This window comes from Azolla caroliniana, unplaced genomic scaffold, assembly GCF_043228905.1.
Source record: "Azolla caroliniana isolate FFs.n. ecotype wild unplaced genomic scaffold, voAzoCaro1.0.p SCAF_213, whole genome shotgun sequence".
NCBI lineage: Eukaryota > Viridiplantae > Streptophyta > Polypodiopsida > Salviniales > Salviniaceae > Azolla > Azolla caroliniana.
The window spans coordinates 20,179-39,070 of record NW_028230648.1 but is presented as its reverse complement, the minus strand read 5'-3'; the positions used below and the strand labels follow the sequence as shown (position 1 = coordinate 39,070).

The following is an 18,892-nucleotide window of genomic DNA, read 5'->3' as shown; positions in this document are numbered from 1 at the left end:
ATATTCTTATTCTTCAGTGTCTTTCCAGATTGCATATTTTCTGCTGAATAGATATTTATTGGTGAATTTTATATGTATTAATTAATTAACATGACATTGACATTGGCTTATGCAGGATATTCTATTCCTTGCCTGCATCCACTCAGAAAACCGAGCCATATTAACAGCAATGCCTGAATGGCCAGAATGGCTGCTTGAAATGTTGATGTCCAATTACGAAGTGCGTATTTTTATGATAAACAATGGTTGAAACGTGTGCATGATACATTGCGTTTGATCCAAGTTTTATTGTTTTGCCATCTGCTGTTTTGCTAGTGTATGAAAACTAGTGCACCGAAATTGCAAGAAGTTTCTGGAAGTGTTGCAGATATTGAGGATCTTGTGTATAATTTCTTGATGATTATTCTCGAGCACTCTTTGCGGCAGAAAGATGGATGGAAGGTATATGATTCCTTACTCGATTGTGATGGAGATTTATGGTAGTTAACTAAAAATCCTGGTTCAATCATGTGTATAACTATTTTATAATTATATAATCGGCCTCAAACACAGGCTGAGTCGAGGGGAGTAATTCATAGCTCCGAAAAGAATGGCACTTGCTGAATAATAATAATGTATTAGAGGTTGATGTAACTTGTAAATAATGATATTGTGCAGGATCTAAGTTTTATTAACAGTTTAGGGCTATAGGAAGGGCACAGTCTAGATATAAAAAGAGGAACAATTCTCGCTTGAGGATTTGCAATTTAAATGGTTAGTACTACAATAAAGAATGCTGTCTGTAAAGGGGGATTCAAAATATATCTGAAAATAGCTAGTGTCAGGGAGGTCTGCTTGAAATAGGAAATAAAAACATTCATGTATATTAACAGACTTGCCTTTGTATGGTTTGTTTCTATTTTATAACCATAACTTACCATGCTGATATGTGGGTATTTGAAAATTGAGTGACTTCGTTTCTGTTGTGCTGATATAACATTTTGTAGGATGTGGAGTCAACGATTCACTGTGCAGAATGGCTAGCAATGATTGGTGGATCTTCAACAGGAGAACAACGACAGCGGTAAGTGTTGAGAATGTTCAATATACAGAAAGGCTTTCCTCTGATCATAAATTTAATTTGTTCTAGAAAGATGGTGTAAGCTCTTGTGATTTTCAGAATATGCCAACATTGAGAATGTAGCATTTTTCCTTTGGCATTTTTTACACTTTGAAAGAAATGCTCATTCATTCTTAGTTCAATAGGTTCTCTTGCGTTCATTTTGAGAAGGGTCACATTGTCAATTAAGATATTATTCAATGCAAAATTGTTAGATGTAACTTTCAGAAATATATCTGTTTATGTACTGTCCCTACTGACTATGTTTTGTAATTCCTTCATTGAGTTAAGTTGGGGTATAGGATTCTGAGCTAGATTAGAGGTTGGCATAAAATTCTCAACTAGTCATATGCATGTCAAACCAAACATGAATGTACATCAAAATCAGTAGTGAAGTGATAGTTGTGGGCCAAATAATTGAAGTTTATTCTGTATTTAGATGTGGGTCTCCTGGCTTGCTATTGGAAGAGTACAGTTTACTCCATTTACCGTCACACCTTCATGTAGTGCAACTTCATTCCGGAAATAATTCCGTTCCTTTTTGCCAAAAAAGTGAATCCAATGTGATAGAAGATTCAAAGTATCATTTTGCATTCGCGGTTAATATATTACATTTGAAAATCCATCTTCCTGAATGTTTTTCAGCTTCTTGAAACCTCCCACTTTTATCTTGAATAACCCATGATCTTCCTATAAAATCATTTATGCATGCTATCAAAGCACAATATTGTGAAAATTTCCCAATATTCTGCTACTGTTGATTTTAGGCGGGAAGAGTCACTTCCTCTCATAAAGCGAAAGCTTTTGAGTGGTCTCCTGGATTTTGCAGCTGCTGAACTTCAGCTGCAGGTATATGTGGCTTAAGGATTTGAATTATTTTGGTTTTACCCCTCCTCAAAATGCCTTGGATCAGATTTTCATGAGTAAATGCTTCTTTGTGTTTGATTGCATGCCAGACACAGGTGGTTGCAGCAGCAGCAGCAGGTGTGGTTGCTGGAGGATTATCTCCTAGGGCCGCAAAAGCAGAAGCTGATGTAGCGGCATATATGTCCATGTCCTTGGCAGAGAATGCAATTGTCTTATTGATGCTTGTTGAGGATCATTTGAGATTGCAATGCCAGATATTTAATCCTTCCCTTTCGTCCGCACCAGGAAGTGGACCAGCCTCTCCACGTGCATTTATGCCAAGTCTAGGTCTTTTAGGCTTGAACAGGACTAGCTCTGATGGATCAGAAGTTATTGGGTCTCGAAGATTTTCGACAACAAATGATAGTGGTGGTCTTTCCCTTGATGTAAGTCATGATTCCTGTTTTCATGTACTTTTCAGTACCAAAATATCTCTCTCAAAGAAAATATGTCAATAAGTCTCATTAGTGAAAAATGCAATTAAGGTTGTATGTATATTTATTTTGTTCAAAAACAGGTACTTGCATCTATGGCAGATTCTAATGGGCAGATCTCAGCAGCTGCAATGGAACGTCTGACAGCAGCAGCTGCTGCAGAACCTTATGAGTCTGTCCGTTGTGCATTCATCTCATATGGAAGTTGTGGTGTAGATCTTGGAGCTGGTTGGAAAAGGAGGAGTCATTTGTGGTATGGAGTTGGACTCCCCACAAGAGGGATAGTGTTTGGTGGAGGAGGGAGTGGTTGGGACTCATGGAAATCTGTTATAGAGAAAGATGAGAATGGAAATTGGGTGGAACTCCCTTTAGTTGAGAAGTCAATCTCAATGTTAGAAGCACTCTTACTGGATGCATCTGGTGTGGCAGCTGGAAGTAGTGGATTTGGTTATGGAGGTGGAGCAGGAACTGGAACTGGAGGTATGCATATACTGCAACAACTTCTTGATAGTGATCAGCCCTTTTTCACTATGCTTCGGATGGTGTTGCTTTCAATGAGAGAAGAGGACAAAGGAGTTGGCAATTCCAAAGAGGACAAAGGAGTTGACAGTTCTCCGAGCTTACATAGGAGCAGAAGTGATGTTGACAATATTTCTTCAAGGTTGTCAAGGGTAGATTCGTTCTCAACAGTGGGAGGGCATGTTGCCGCTTTGCAGAATAATAGAAACAAGGCATCATTGCTTTGGTGGTAAGTGTTCTAAAACATTCTTCATCTGCTTTATGGGTGACAATACAAGTTATTTTGTCAGCATTATTTTACACAGTATTGAAAACATAGATTTCATGACTATGTCATTTTGCATGGGTTAAAGCATAGTGGGGGGTTATGCTGTTCATTCGTATGGCAATGTGGGACGCTCTACTATCCCATTGAAAAAGGATTCTGCAGTGATTTACATACTTGAATGCAGACTGAGTAACAGTAATTCATCCCATTTCTTGAGCTCAGACCACAAAACTTCCTAGGAAATGGGGAAATCCTATCAATCTGTTCAAATAGCTTCACTTTTTCCCTGAAAGTCACTCTGAAAATATCGTTTATCAAGATAGCACTCACCCATGCCTTCATTCTTGACTGATGGTTAAATAGTCACACTTTGGGATGGGATCACTAATCCTTGAGCCAAGGCATCATATGTCATGATTCTTCTGGGCGCCTGTCCATGAGGCTCTGCGTACACACAACGTATAGGAGTGGTAGTGTCGTAGCATTTGGATTTAGTTTTTACTGTCCAAGGACTGATCAGTGAAACAAAATACATGTTTATTCATTACTTACATCTTGGTTTCTTTGGACCAAAGCGTTCTAGTTTCTTTCATTATACATGTATGTTGAGGGTAAGGAAATTAGCATCAAGAAGCAAAGATGATTGTATTGCATCCCCCAGTAGCTTGAGAAGAACAAATCTCAAGTCATAATGAGATTTGGGGATTTGTAGATATCTCATGCTTTTTGACGCTGAGGAATTTGGTTTGACACATAGAACAAGAATAGAAGTAGATATTCTGGGTTTGACTCCCTAGGTATTTGGTTTTCAAATATTCCCCCAAAGGGCATCCGTTCTGTTGTGTAAATGATTTTAAGCTTCAACTTTCGATGCTCATAGAACCTGTTGTGAGCATAATTTATTTTGTATCGAGTTAAAGGTTTATGTAAACTGCAACATGCTGGGCAATATATTACGTTTCATAGTGTGGTTTTGAAGCATTATACTATATGGATGAATTTAAGATGATATCTTTCTAAATTTTTTTATCTGTGAGCAGTGTTCTTGCTCCCCTCCTTTCAATGCCATTGACAGAATCAAGGCGGCAGCGTGTACTTGTTTCAGCTTGCATTCTGTATTCAGAGGTAACATATTTTTAGTAAATTACATGCTTACATTCTGCCTTCAAAATTAGCTTATGCTCTAGCTTGAAGCTAAATGCACAACCTGTGTTGATCCACAATTCATAGTGCTTTGATCGTAGTAATGTGAAATGCTATCAATACATCGCATTTTAATTTTAGTATGTTTATGATTGCATATTAAGGTGATTTAACATTGTTTATGCTTGCATATTAAGGAGATTTAACATTGTAGTTTTATGTCTAGAAAGTAACGCGTTTTGTACAAATTTCTAGACATAAGGGGCTCCATTCAGGATTCAGTGGCACCTGATTTATTCAGTCTTTGGAGACACCTGAAAACTGTTTATATTTATGCATGAAGGAGAAATAATATGCAATTCTTATGTTCATAAATGTTTGTATCTTGCACAGTAAATTATGGATGCCTAATAGTTGAAGTCATGGCTTTGTGAAAATTTTAAGCATGACGATCTCATGATTTGTATCTCATAAAAAAATGTCTAAAGATGATAAAAATTAATTATTAATGTTAATTGCATTTGACTTGCATAATCAGACAAATTCATCTTTGTTCTTCACAATTGAGAAATTGTTGCAGGTTTGGCATGCAGTTAGTGCTGATAAGAAGCTTCTCCGAAAGCATTATCTTGAGATGATTGTTCCACCATTTGCAACCCTTCTAAGACGATGGAGACCATTGTTATCTGGAATGCATGAATTGACTGATGCAGATGGACAAAGCCCTTTAGCTGTTGAAGATCGTTCACTTGCCATTGATGCACATCCTTTGGAGGTAGCTATAATGTAGGCATATAACTCAAGTGTATGTTTTGCATTTCGTGCTTCAATATATTGTTGTAAGGGAAATTGTGATTTTGCTTCTCCAAGATCAGTCCTCTGTGTTTGTGACTTTCTCTCTATTTGGAAATCATACTGTACAATGTGTCTTCAGAGTTCCTTTTGATTTGTACACAGTATTTGGCTGTGTCAGGTTTATGAATTTGCAAAGGGGCAAGGATGACTACTGTTGCCCCTAAGAACTTTCTTTTCTGAAAATTTCTTTTGCGTGAGTCTATTGGAATAGCAAAAATATGGAAAATCATGGAATAGAAATAAAGGGTGTGCTCTTTATTATCTTGGCAAATGGAAATACTAAGTTTCAGAACATTTGTAGTGATATTGTGACTTGAGAAAAACAAAATTTGAGAAGAGTCTACTCAACATCGTTTGCTGACATTTTCCAAAAACAGCAAATAAGAGAATGTGAGTACCTTGGGGGCAGCTGTTTATGACCTGCTATTTATGTTTGGCTTGGCAATCACTATAGAAGAAGAGTCTCTTAGTGGGTTCCTTTTAGGCTAGAAGAGCATGAATACAGGGAATTAACTTCCCTAAGTGTTTATTGTTTTTAAAGATCTCACGATTTTAAATGTTGCAGCAGAAAATATTCAAGAACATTCAATAATAGAGGAAAATATTATATGGAACATTTATTGAACCCTTTAATATGAAGAAAAATATAAATTAACAGGGAACGTCAAAGTGATGATCATGTTAAATCTTATACTAGTTTCATATAAAAACAGATAATGGGTAGCCTATTTCTAGTAACTTTCTGAGTGCATAAAAACATTCATGACAATTTCTGGTGTTTTCTCACACAGGCTGCTGCAGCTATGGTAACTCCTGAATGGGCCGCTGCATTTGCATCACCACCAGCAGCGATGGCACTTGCTATGGCTGCCGCTGGAGCAGGAGGTGGTGACTTCAATGCGTCCAAAGGAAGTCATCAGAGGCGTGAGCATCCAGTATTTGAAAGAAAGACAACACGTCTACGCACCTTTACTTCTTTCCAAAAGCTACCGGAATCACCATCTGGAAAGGTTACACCCCCTCCCAAGGATAAGGCCGGTGCCAAAGCTGCTGCTCTAGCTGCAGCTCGAGATCAAGAACGTGCAGCTAAAATTGGCTCTGGTCGGGGCCTGGGGGCTGTGGCTATGGCATCTTCTGCTCAAAGACGAACCAGCAGTGATAGGGATAGAGCGAAAAGATGGGGAATTTTTGAGTCTATGCACACAGCATGGATAGAATGCTGTGCAATGTTAGCAGGTCCTGGACACGATCTTCGAGATAGTGATGGAAATGTGGCAAGCTTGAAGCTTTTTTTGTCATTATCTGAAATCATGGAAACTGCCCGAGGTTTACAGAATATGGAGGTATATTATCCTAATTCTACTTAGGTCCCTGGAGGAACTCTAATTCTGCAGCCATTGTTTGATATTAATTTTATTTTTAAACTTGTAGGTGAGAAGGTGTATACTTCTCATTGCAGCAGAGGAAAATGACAAAATGTTGGGATCTCATGCATGGAGGCTACTTCTTCGGCGTCTCTTAGAAATTGGAACATTAATTGGCTTAGTATCATGCGACCTGTTAAGCAGTCAGAATGTTGGTCTTCGGCTCTTTTTTATTTTCTGTAATTGTCTTCAAAACTTTCGATGATAATTCTAGTGTTAATTGGAAATATAAAATTCAATAGGTTTTCTGGAAGCTAGATCCAGTCGAGAATTCTGTGAGAATGAGAAAGAGGTTGAAGCGGAACTACAAAGGTCATGATCATCATGGAGCTGCAGCTGATTATTTGGATGTTCAAACAAACGCTAATAAATCTAGCAACAATCCACCTAGTATCGGAGAAGAATCTGATGGGACATCAATAAGCACACCCATCCCTACTGCTGAGGCTGCAAAGCTTTTACCAGAGCAGGTTGTTTTTGAGGAACTGGGAGATGATGAAACATTGCAAAGTGATGTAGGAGATTTTGAGGATCGTAGAGAAGAGAGAGACTATCAACATCGTCTTAGTAGTTCTTCCAAGCAGTCATCTTCTGACGACCAAGCTGCAACCATGGGGCCTTCAACGAGCCTAGCTTCAGCTATATCAGGAAACTCGCATGTGGAAGTCATTGAGCCTCATGAGAAGCTTCTGCTGGAAATCCCGGCAACAATGGTGCATCCCTTGAGAGTGTCAAGGGGGATCTTCCACGTAAGGCTCAAGGAAACAAGTTTATAGAAGTATGTCATATTTTCTGTTCTTCCAATCAATTTATTTGTCTTATGTGCTGCTGTCTCAGGTTACAAGCAGACGGATCTACTTTGTTTTTGACTCTAATGCAGTTATAGTGCATTCTGAGGGTAACAGTTCAGAAATCAATGTGAAGCAGAAAGAAGGGAAGGGAAGGGTTTGGCCCATGTCTGCTTTAAGAGAAGTGTACAGTAGAAGGTATGTAGGCATTTGTATTTTAGCTTTGAATTTGCTGTTACCAAATTTTGTATGGTGCTCTGGTGATTTATGAAGTGGTGTCGAGTTTTGTTTAAAGTAATATGCAGAATGCTTGCTTCGTCATATGAATGATAAAAAATCATACTTGATCAGTATCATACTAATGCAGACTTAGTTCTGAGATTGTTGTCTTTTTTACAGTTTGTTATGCATGCTTTCAGCAGTCATATTATAACTTTTCTAACTGCAGGTATCTGCTGAGAAGAAGTGCATTGGAGTTGTTTATGGTTGACCGGTCAAACTACTTTTTCAATTTTGGGGTAAGTTGTAAATTACTTGCGATTGATGGCAGTATAATAGAATATTTGAATGGTATCATCTATCCCTAAATTCGAAGTTGTGCCTGACGTGTTGTTTAATTTCAAAGAAGGTGTGCCTACCAGGATTTGTGAGCTTGCTTGCTTTATGTTTTCCTATATGCAGACAGCAGATGGAAGAAAGAAGGCTTGTAAAGCCCTTATGCAGGCTCGACCTCCATTTTTGAAAAATTTCTTTGCTGCGACACAGGTAAAGTACTAATCAATAGAAACTGAGAAAATCATATTTACAACTTGTATGATCGTTAGGCATATGGGACCAAAAATTGATGCACCAAATAATAGGATGATCTGTGATTATGCTCTGAAGTTTGAATTTTTTAATGTATTGTTTCTTCCCAATTTTAAATCTTGCAAGAACTTATTCTGTTGCTGGTGCATTTTTCACAGAGACCAGAGCACTTATTGAAGAGGACTCAGTTGACAGAACGATGGGCTAGATGGGAGGTGTGCATTACCCTGTATTTTAATGATTTTAATTAGACTGGATTTCAACTTCTTGCATTTCTTTGTGTTTGTAGAATTGTGGAAAAAAATTCAGCTTATTGTGTTTTTTTTGATAGAAATCCTATGCTCTAATTTCTTCTCTTCTTGGTATGCTGTTTGGCTGCTTTAGATTTGTGAACTGGATCCAGCCATTTAAGATTTTAGGGATTATGCCTGTTAATGTTGACAAAGGTAAGTATAATGTATTGATCACAACTCTAGGGGGTTCGAAGAGATTGAGACAGCTTTTGATTGTTGGGCGAAAAATCAAAGAGACACCTATCTGATGCGTAGACCTAATCAGAGGACCTGCACACAATGAAAGATTCTAATATATGGCATGATGGTGCTTGTCAGGGATCATTATACAATACTACACAAATAGAGATGCCAAGAGTAGTGATTAAGATATCTAGTTCTGTTTGTATGTTGAAACACAATAATATGGCATAAGCATAAATGCAATACCACCTTTCCAATATAGGTTGAATTATCCCTCATCTAAACATGATCAAAGAGGAAAAGAAAAGAGTTGTCTGAACTGATATTATCAACTTGGAAATAAATAACATGAATCATCCCGTCACATCTCTTGGTAGCCCACTGTAAGACACTTTTTACATACATCAGATGGATTCGTCATCAAGCCCTCTTATATGGACATACATCTATCCAATGTGCTGTGTAGTGTGATAGGGCAACTGTGAACTTCTTCACATCATTGTATTGGTTTTATGAAATTAGAGGGAGACACCATTGTCTCTTTAAGCAAGCCTTTGGCACACTACACAAGGTAATGAAATATGATGACAGTAAGGCCACACAAGTTTATCAACCAAGAACAACACAACGTTCTTAACCCCACCACTCCTGATATTATTAACTTGGAAAACAAGATAACATGGATCAGCCCCAAAATACCACTTGGTACAAACATGGCCCACTATAAGACACACTTCTTACACACATCGGAGGAGGGATTCATCATCAGGCCACCTTATATGGACATATATCTATCCTATGTGTTGCATAGTGTGATAGGGCAGCTGCGAACTTCATCACATCAGTTACAGATTGAGATAGGCAGATATACACGACTACCCCTAGAAGAGAGAATTTGCCAATTGTGTCATCAAGGAGTGGAATCCGAAGAACACTATGTTTGTCACTGTAGTGTCTTTTATGAAATCAGAGGGAGATACCATTGCCTCTTTAAACAAGGCTTTGGCCCACTACGCAAGGTAATGGAATATGAGGACCAACGATGCCTAGAACTTTTCTTGCTAGAGCTCAAGAGACATGGGGAAAATTTGTTGAAGAATACAGCCACACAAGCTCATGCACAAAGAACAGTCACAACTTTCTTTAGCCCCATCACTCCTAATGCTAAAAGTCAATCACAGGATACACAAATGGGCTCCCAACCAGGACATAACAAAGGGGTTACAATTGATCGGGCAATAGCAATTTGCCATGCCCATAGGCCTTGGTCCCATGGACCACGACCTTGACACCCTTGTCATTGACAGATAAAAGCCATTATCTTCTGCCATCGCAGGTGCTTCCCTCACTTCGGAGACATTTCCATTCTGGATCGACCTATGCTAGAGATCATTGGAAGACAAAAGCTACAATATATCTAACTTGAGAATCTCACATTGCCGAAAACCACATTCCCTCGTCTCTTTTTATCTTATATACTTTTATATTTACAGGGTATTATTTACTCTCTCTTTTTTTTATTTGTTGTTCTCAAAGACGAGACAACACTTACGATGTAATATCTTGTTTGGTCTTATAGGCCATTTTGGCCTCTTAAAAGACGTTAATATATCTTTCTGTCTTTCTTTCCTACTCATGCTACAAGTCAATCAAGGGCTGCAAAAATGGACTTCCAACCAAGACATTGCAAAGGAGTTACAATATGTCAAGCAATAGCGTTTTATCGTACACGTAGGCCCCGGTTTCATGTACGATGATCTCACCGCCCTTGTCATTGATAGATAAAAGGTCATTATCACCTGCCATCACTGGTGCTTCCCTCACTTCGGAGACTTATCCATTCTTGATTAACCTATGCTAGAGACATTTTGAAGACAAAAATGCAATATATGTGAATTGAGAATCTTACATGTATAGATAACGAGATTCTTTATTCATGTCTTGTGCTGTTTCTATTTATTTTTTTACTTGGTTACATTTATTTTGGTTGGTTTGTTGTTCTCAAAGTCGAGACAACATTTTAAGATGTAATAATTTGTTTGGCCATTTTGGCCTCTTAAAAGACATTAGTATAGTGTTCTTTCTTTCTCAAAGAGAACAAAACAGGTACATTTTATTGATAGCTTAAAAGCTATGTTTCTTATTATGATAGTTTTCGATGGGCCCCTGAGTAGAGTAGGTTTATGGTATTCAATTAATCAATGATTAGAACATCAATATAGGTATTAGTAGGTTTGTGCTGTGGAGAATAGGTATTCATGTGTGGATATGGATTTTCAGATAAGCAACTTTGAGTATCTGATGCAATTGAATACATTGGCTGGAAGAAGCTACAATGACATCACGCAGGTTTTGTTTTGAACTTTAAACACAGTTTTGTACTTCGTATGCAAGTTATTTCTTGGGTTTGACATTTTAGCTACATGTTGGACAGTACCCTGTCTTCCCATGGGTTCTTGCTGATTACTCTTCACAGACTCTTGAATTGGATAACCCTGCCATTTATAGAGATCTCTCAAAGGTAATAATCACATTGATGAATACCCATTTGTATCTTCTGCATCTATTTGTCCATGTGTTTGCTGGGCCACTGAAAGTTTGTACTCAAAGACTACATCAGGGTGAAAATATTATTAGTGCTGTTTTGTATGAACTGTGCTCCTTTTTGCAGCCTGTTGGAGCATTGAATCCCACTCGACTGGATAAAATTTTGGATAGATATGAAAACTTCGACGACCCAGTGATTCCCCAGTTTCACTATGGTTCTCATTATTCAAGTGCTGGTACAGTTAGGTGACCTTTCCCTTGTTTTTTGAGATTGTCTGTGGTCTGAAGTTGAGAATGTCAGGGATTATTTGATTTCTTGTCTTTCATTGTTGCTACTCTGTGATGCTTAAAAAATTAGATTTTTCCTTCTGAAGTAGATCATTCATATCAAGATTCTGTGCACATATTTTCGATATGTAATAAAACTTGCAAGAAAAATGGGCATGTTGAACTAAATGATGTAAATGGCAAAGGTATTATTTAGCAAGTTGTATGAATTCAATCTACAAGTCTTATGAATCCAACTCACAAGTCCACTGTATTTACAGTGACATGAACCTGTGAACAGAATCAATTCTCTTCTCATTTATACTTATTTTACAGGTTCTATATTATTTGGTTCGTGTGGAGCCCTTCACTACACTCTCTATTCAGTTGCAAGGGGGGAAATTTGACCACGCAGATCGTATGTTTGGGGATATTGGAGCAACCTGGAATGGTGTATTGGAGGACATGAGTGATGTCAAGGAGCTGGTACAGTTCTCTCTTTTGTAGTTTTTTGTATGAATTCCAGTATATTGTTTTGTTGTGACGTATTTGGTAAGGTCATCATTAATGAGCTTGTTATTCATTGTAAGATTGTTTGCTAAAGTTAATACATATGGTCTTTTTTTGGTACTACATAATTATACTTGTGGGACACATCATTATGAGGTTGAAACTATTCTCTCTATCGTCTCATCTCTTTTATTTCATAAACGGACGATTGCTAAAAATGGTCTTACATGGTCAATAACCTACACTAGATAACTTCTTTTAGTACATTATGATAAATTGTCATGAATATCCATCTCTGGGCTCTGTCAATGATAATGTAGACTATATAAGATGGCCTATAACCCACACCATATATGTTCTTCTAGTGCATTATGACAAATATTCATGAATATCCCTGATTTCTGTAATCAAAAGTGCAGGTTCCAGAGCTGTTTTACTCCCCAGAGACATTGATGAATATTAACAACATCAATTTAGGGAAGACTCAGAAAGGTGAACAGATAGGTAAGTGTTCTCACTTGATATTCTTGTTTTTGTTGAGGTTGTTACAGTGCTAATCTTCATCAAAATTTCAGGTGATGTCAAACTTCCTCCTTGGGCAAAAGATCCAGTTGACTTTATCCACAAACATCGTGCAGCTCTTGAGAGTGAACATGTTTCTAATCATCTTAATGAGTGGATTGATCTGATATTTGGGTGAGCAAGATATTTGGGAGTATAAATCCTGTTTTACTGACAATTGTTCTTTATGAAACAAAACCTGGTGAATTTTATATGTTTTGTGTATAGATATAAGCAAAGAGGGAAGGATGCTGTCACTGCTAATAATGTCTTCTTTTACATGACATATGAGGGTGCCGTAGACATAGACAAAATAACGGATCCAGTAAGTTGCATTTTGTTTTTTCTTGACATTATGTTCTTTTGGTTATAATTGTGAACTTGATATATTTATCAATAAAAAGACAAACAATTTGACCAGTTTGGTAGGTTAAAAGGGGGCTCTCTTGAAGTATCCTACTATATGTTTGAACATAATTAGCAATGGGCGCGGTTCAGTTTCGGTTTGGTTTGGTTTGGTTTCCTGGCCTTGAAACCAAACCAAACCATTTATTTATATTAAAAACCAAACCAAACTGTTTAAATTTTATGAAGCCATTTAAACTGAACCGTTTAGACCAAACCGTTTATGAAAAATTTAGAACCAAACCAAATTTATAAACCGATAAGCCGCTAAACCATGAAATTCAAAACCGAACCAAACCAGATCATAATATTTGAAACCAAACCAAATGGTTTATTTATCTTTGAACCAATAAACTGTTAAGCCATGGCTTAACAGTTTGGTTCGGTTTGAGCCGAAACTGTGCCCATTGCTAAACATAATATAGGCAGCTAGAAGAAATGAAAATTTGTAAACTTGGAATAAAGTGCGATTGTAGGGATATGTAGTTCCAACCATACGGGTGCTCAATAAAGCATGGGCATGAACTTATTTCTGAACAAGTCTAGTGCTATAATCACTGAACACCCTGTTATCTATATTGTATATTGATTTAGTTTTCTTCATTTCTTCGAAGTATATGATGGGACATATGTCTGAGGAGCTCTACTTCCATAAGTCAATAGTGAAGAGCTCCCATGTCTTGTCAACAGTTGAATGCGAAAGTTTATTGTGTGGTTATCTAAGCATACATACATTATATTTATTTGCTACGTATAGCAATAAAAGGGATGAGAAACCATGTTCTATAACGAGTTGACAATTGTCTATACTCGTTCTATAACGGATGGCCCTTGACCGGAGCTTCAGCTCTTCGAGTGGCGCTTCCCGGTTGGTTGTTTTTGCCGATTGAAGAGGCGGAATAAGAATGCATTTCAGACTTGGACCCAATCAAATATGGCAGTATTGCAGCCGTTAACTCAATGTCTTATCCAAGTCCATGCACAACGATTAATCTCTAAAGACTACAAAATTCTCTATGACCCTCATTGCTGATAAACACAATAGTATGGAAAATGAATGATGCAGTGCTGTGACATATTTGACTCAGGTTATCCGAGAAGGTACTCAAGATCAGATAGCGTATTTTGGGCAGACACCATCTCAGTTATTGACTTCTCCTCACATCAAACGAATGGCGTTGGAAGAAGTCCTTCATATGCAGGTGATAGTAGAGCTATACATTTGTTCCGTTTTTCTCGAATTTTCCTCATTTTGTGTTGGGAAATATAACCATAGCTATTCAATTTATATCATGACAGACAATTTTCAGGAATCCTTCAGCTGTCCAGTGCTATGCAGTACCTTACCCTGAACGATGCAATGTACCAGCAGGTGCTATATGCACTACAATTGAATCAGTCATTACAGTGGATATGAAATCACCTGCCTGCTCTGTGGCTGTACACAAGTGGCAGCCACATACCCCTGATGGACATGGTTTGCCATTCCACTTCCAGCATGCTAAACCAGCTCCATCATCTGGTGGTGGAGCTTTGAGCCGTATGTTTAGTAGGCAGAGTGGAGTGGGATTGGGAGAATGGCGCTATCCTCGGGCAGTTGCTTGTATTGCGTCAGGGATTGAGAGTAATCATATTGTCGCTATCACACTGGATGGATACTTATTGACTGGTAAACATGCAGCTTTGGGAAATTTGCTGTTGTTACTAACATCATCATGTGTTAAAACCTCCGATCTCAACTTGAAGTTATGTGTAATGTCTAGGTGGACATGCAGACAACAGTCTGAAGCTGATATCAGGTGAAAATGCAAGGGCCGTGGAAACAGCATGGGGACATTGTGCTCCAATTACCTGCCTTGCACTATCTCCTGACGGAAGTGTGTGTCTCACTGGATCACGTGACTCAACTGCAATTCTATGGAGAATACATAATAGAGCTATTTCAAATTCAGAACCTGGATTAATGGTATCAGCGAGTTCAGCAACTTCATCTGTAACAGATAAACTTGATACTAATCTTCATGCAGAGGCCAAGAGAACCCGGATTGAGGGTCCATTGCATGTACTGCGAGGTCACACTGACGATTTGGTATGTTGTTGTGTAAATGCTGATCTGGACATTGCAGTGACTTGTGCACGAATGGGTGGTGTTCTTTTACATTCTGTCACAAGAGGAAGGCTTGTGAGATCTTTACATATAGAAAATGCAAATCTTGTGGGATTGTCATCTGAGGGCATCCTAATTATCTGGAATAAGATCAATCGTAGTTTGTCAACTTTTAATATTAATGGCATTTTCTTGAATTCGATTGATCTATCTCCTGCTGATGGGGATATTACAAGCATTGCTGTGTCTGTGGATGGACAATATGCTGTTATTGGTACGAGCTGCAAAAAACATCAACAACCAGATTCAAGTTGGTACATACAGGCTGGTGTATCTAATGAGCCACTTCAAAAGTCAATGGAAGACATGACGCTTTCAGTGTCCTCATCAGGCAAGATGAGCATGAAGTATGAAGGCAAAGGAGAGGCAGAATCTGACCTTCAGGCATCCCCAATAATCATGCTCTTCACTGTCCATGACCTTCATGTGAGTTCATGCTCTTCACTGTCCATAATCTTCATGCAAGTAGAAATAAATTTGTAATTTATACAGTTGTGGAGATTAAATACCTTTATATTGCTGTGTCTCTTGTCTATTTTATATCCATATATATAGATCAAAAGAAATGTGGTGAACACTTTTCCCATTCGTTTGATAATCGTAAGATGAAAGCCAATAAGAATTTATCCTGTGCAGCCAACCTTTTTATTTTGTTTTGTTTTCATTTGTGTATGCTGTTGCATTATATTATGTACAATATAAAGCAGCCAATGTCTGCCCCCTTCCCTTCCCTTGCAAGAAAGCAATCTCGAAAACAAAATATCAAGAAATCGAGTTGACCCAATCATGGAATAGAGTACTTCCCATTCAAGCGGGTGGTGGTTCTTGTTATTCCATAGAAGCTATTGCAAGTGAGATTAAATAAATGTTTCCCTTGCAAGTAGAAAATATTAAGAATTTGAGTTGACCCAAGTGTGGAATAGAGTGCTGCTGTTGCAAGTGGGTGGTCATTCCTGTTTTTTCGTAGAAGCTATTGTATCATATTATGTACTGTATTAAGATTATAAAGATGTAATCACAAGTCTGATGACCATTCCAGAACAGAAAAGAACGAAACCTTACAACATTGAGAATACACACTCATGGTCCCATAAAAATATTAAAGAAACTCGACTAGGAAGCATTGTTAAACTGGAAGGTATGATGCTAAATGTATGTCAGTATTTTTTTTGCTACCTCTGGCCGTGAGTTTGGCTATGTATGTCAGACTGTCATACCTAGGAAACTCTAATCTCCGACTTCTGGACAAAACAATGACTACTATAAACTATGCCAGACTGTCATATCTAGGAAACTCTAATCTCCGACTTCTGCATAAAACAATCACTAGTAGATACCAACTGTGAATATGCCTTAATATCAGTAAAATATTGTCTAGCCAAAGGTTTTCCTACTTCGCCCACTATCCTGGATGAGGGTCAGGATCCTTGAGCAACATCCTATTGTGAATGTCCTTTCCTCGTCCTTTCAGCTGATACCTCCCTATGCCTGTCTCACACTCAACCGGAACCTGAGAGTTAAGGTGGAAGCCTACCAGTAGCTTACTGTTACTTACACCAGTTAGACCATTTACACCAAATCAATCAGAATGCTTATACACTGATATACGACAGGGACAATGGCAGATATATTACACAGCATACACGATTAAGATGATAACTTTCTATTATCAAACTCTGTTATTGTTTTTTTACACATGTTGTTACAGTTTGGATGGCAGTTACAGTAGTTTTGAAGGGCCATTCATTGGTTGTCTGAGCGAAGGTCACTATCATTCTAAAGTAGTCCTATGGCTTTTTAAAATGTACCATTTCACACCCTCTGAATTGCCAACTCTAAATGAATTTCGCAGTCGCATGTAACTTTGTTTCAGTCTTATACCCTTCTCTGATGTTTAGGTTTCTTGTATCCCCATCATTTTCAGTCTGTTCTTTTATTCTTGTTCAATTGTTAAATCTCATTGTTCCTGTCTGTTTTTTAAGTAATAGCTTCTGTAAAGCAACTATCTTCTTTTGTGCATACGTGATGGTCGTGGCAGTGAGATGAAGTTTTATTTATTTGTGTAACTTATTTTTCCTTTTCCTACGGTAGTCCTGTTTTCACTGGTATTCTCTGATGGATTGATCTGATGTGGTTTTATCTCCTAGTTGGATTGTCTGTTTGTTATTATCCTGTATGGATGGACATGCATCTTTAGTGTATTGCCTGTTCTGCATATTTTATGTGTTGCCTGTTCTCTTACATTTCGTCAAGGCCGCAAATCCTTGTTTCGGAAATTTAGCAGCATTATTTTGAGTGCATGTGTGTGGAATAAAATATTTGTTTGTCTAATCTTATGCTAATTTTGGTTAACGATGAATCAGGTCATGCATAAGATCAAGTTACAGCCAGGGCAAGATGTAACTACACTTGCACTGAAAAGTGATTCACCTAGCTTATTTAAGTGCATGTGTGTGGAATAAAATATTTGTTTGTCTAATGTTATGTTAATTTTGATTAACAATGAATCAGGTCATGCATAAGATCAAGTTACAGCCAGGTCAAGATGTAACTACACTTGCACTGAATAGCGATTCAACTAGCTTGGTAGTCTCAACAGTTGATGGGCAGCTTTTTGTTTACACAGATCCAACTGTAAGTTGCTAGGTTATCAATGAAGATGTCTGACTAGGATGTATCTCGATCTCCAGACTCCACAGAATATAATCTGGAATTTTTGTTTTCTTGTGCTGCAATGTAGTTGAGCATCAAGGTGGTAGACAAAATGCTGCGTCTTGGATGGCAAGGAGCGGGTCTCTCAGTTCATCATTGATGACTCTTGTAGAATAGAATCAACAATCTCGATATTTGTTTGTATCTATTGGTTCACTATATTTCCCCAAATGCAATCATCAGTACATACCCAAATTGTTGGTCCAAAGATGGAGGTTCCTTGTATAGCCCTTCTCGATCCATGGGTGCAAATATATTTGTTTTTTATTAATAAATTGCGGCAGTTACATTAGTGATCATTTTCGAGCACAAGAAAGAAATTCAGGGGACCATTTTTGAGGCCATGGGGGACACATCTTCAAAGTTTCTGCATCTCATGCGATGAAAGAGAAAGTAGTACATCATTCTTTAATACCGACTGTTTTAATGTTCTGGGAGGTGATTATTTTGTATATTATATATCGAAAGATGCAGTGTGATGAATGATAAATGACATTATGGCCTGTGTCTGGAGGTTTGCCTCAAAGAGACTGGGGTCTCTTACACACTGATATTTTGACTTCAGCAAATGAGGGATAATATTATGAGCATTGTAGACATGCAGTGGAAAATTATTTGATTTTTTTTCATTAAATGTTCCAATGAGTTTGATGTGTTTGAGCATGAATCATGTGTAATTATGTGAATTTTGTTATATGCACCGAAGATCAGGTACTGCAAATTTTCCATAAAACATACCATATGAGTACCTCATGAGGTTTCCATCTTTTTTTTAAAATTAAAAGTCATCATTCCCTTACCTAGTAAAGGTGGTGTATCAATTAGAAAAGTGGAGGATAAAAAAATAAATTGTCTTTGCTCAAACAATTATTTTTACTGGGATAATACCCTAAGTAATGGTTTTTGTGTCACCTGATGAAGTAATTAGTTGACATTCATTGGAAAGTCATCATTGAACCTGCACCAGGGCTTATGTTTAGGACTGATCTGAGCTGCTCGACTTG

The 18,892-nt window shown here is 37.8% G+C and overlaps 1 pseudogene across 1 annotated transcript in view; it reads left to right on the top strand.

Annotated features, from left to right (window-relative positions):
* LOC147848811 (BEACH domain-containing protein C2-like) overlaps positions 1-18,522 on the top strand; it is a 29,307-nt pseudogene extending 10,785 nt beyond the window's left edge. The window contains exons 8-34 of the transcript XR_015531870.1: positions 116-220; positions 316-441; positions 987-1,063; positions 1,867-1,948; positions 2,056-2,391; positions 2,523-3,187; positions 4,267-4,351; positions 4,950-5,144; positions 6,016-6,567; positions 6,656-6,799; positions 6,891-7,397; positions 7,486-7,634; positions 7,885-7,954; positions 8,118-8,201; positions 8,402-8,458; positions 11,000-11,068; positions 11,154-11,240; positions 11,391-11,507; positions 11,870-12,019; positions 12,463-12,547; positions 12,619-12,739; positions 12,833-12,929; positions 14,098-14,211; positions 14,309-14,678; positions 14,773-15,602; positions 17,688-17,810; positions 17,917-18,522. The product of XR_015531870.1 is annotated as a BEACH domain-containing protein C2-like (transcript). The remainder of the gene's footprint in view (positions 1-115; positions 221-315; positions 442-986; positions 1,064-1,866; positions 1,949-2,055; positions 2,392-2,522; positions 3,188-4,266; positions 4,352-4,949; positions 5,145-6,015; positions 6,568-6,655; positions 6,800-6,890; positions 7,398-7,485; positions 7,635-7,884; positions 7,955-8,117; positions 8,202-8,401; positions 8,459-10,999; positions 11,069-11,153; positions 11,241-11,390; positions 11,508-11,869; positions 12,020-12,462; positions 12,548-12,618; positions 12,740-12,832; positions 12,930-14,097; positions 14,212-14,308; positions 14,679-14,772; positions 15,603-17,687; positions 17,811-17,916) is intronic.
* Positions 18,523-18,892: the final 370 nt, after the last annotated feature.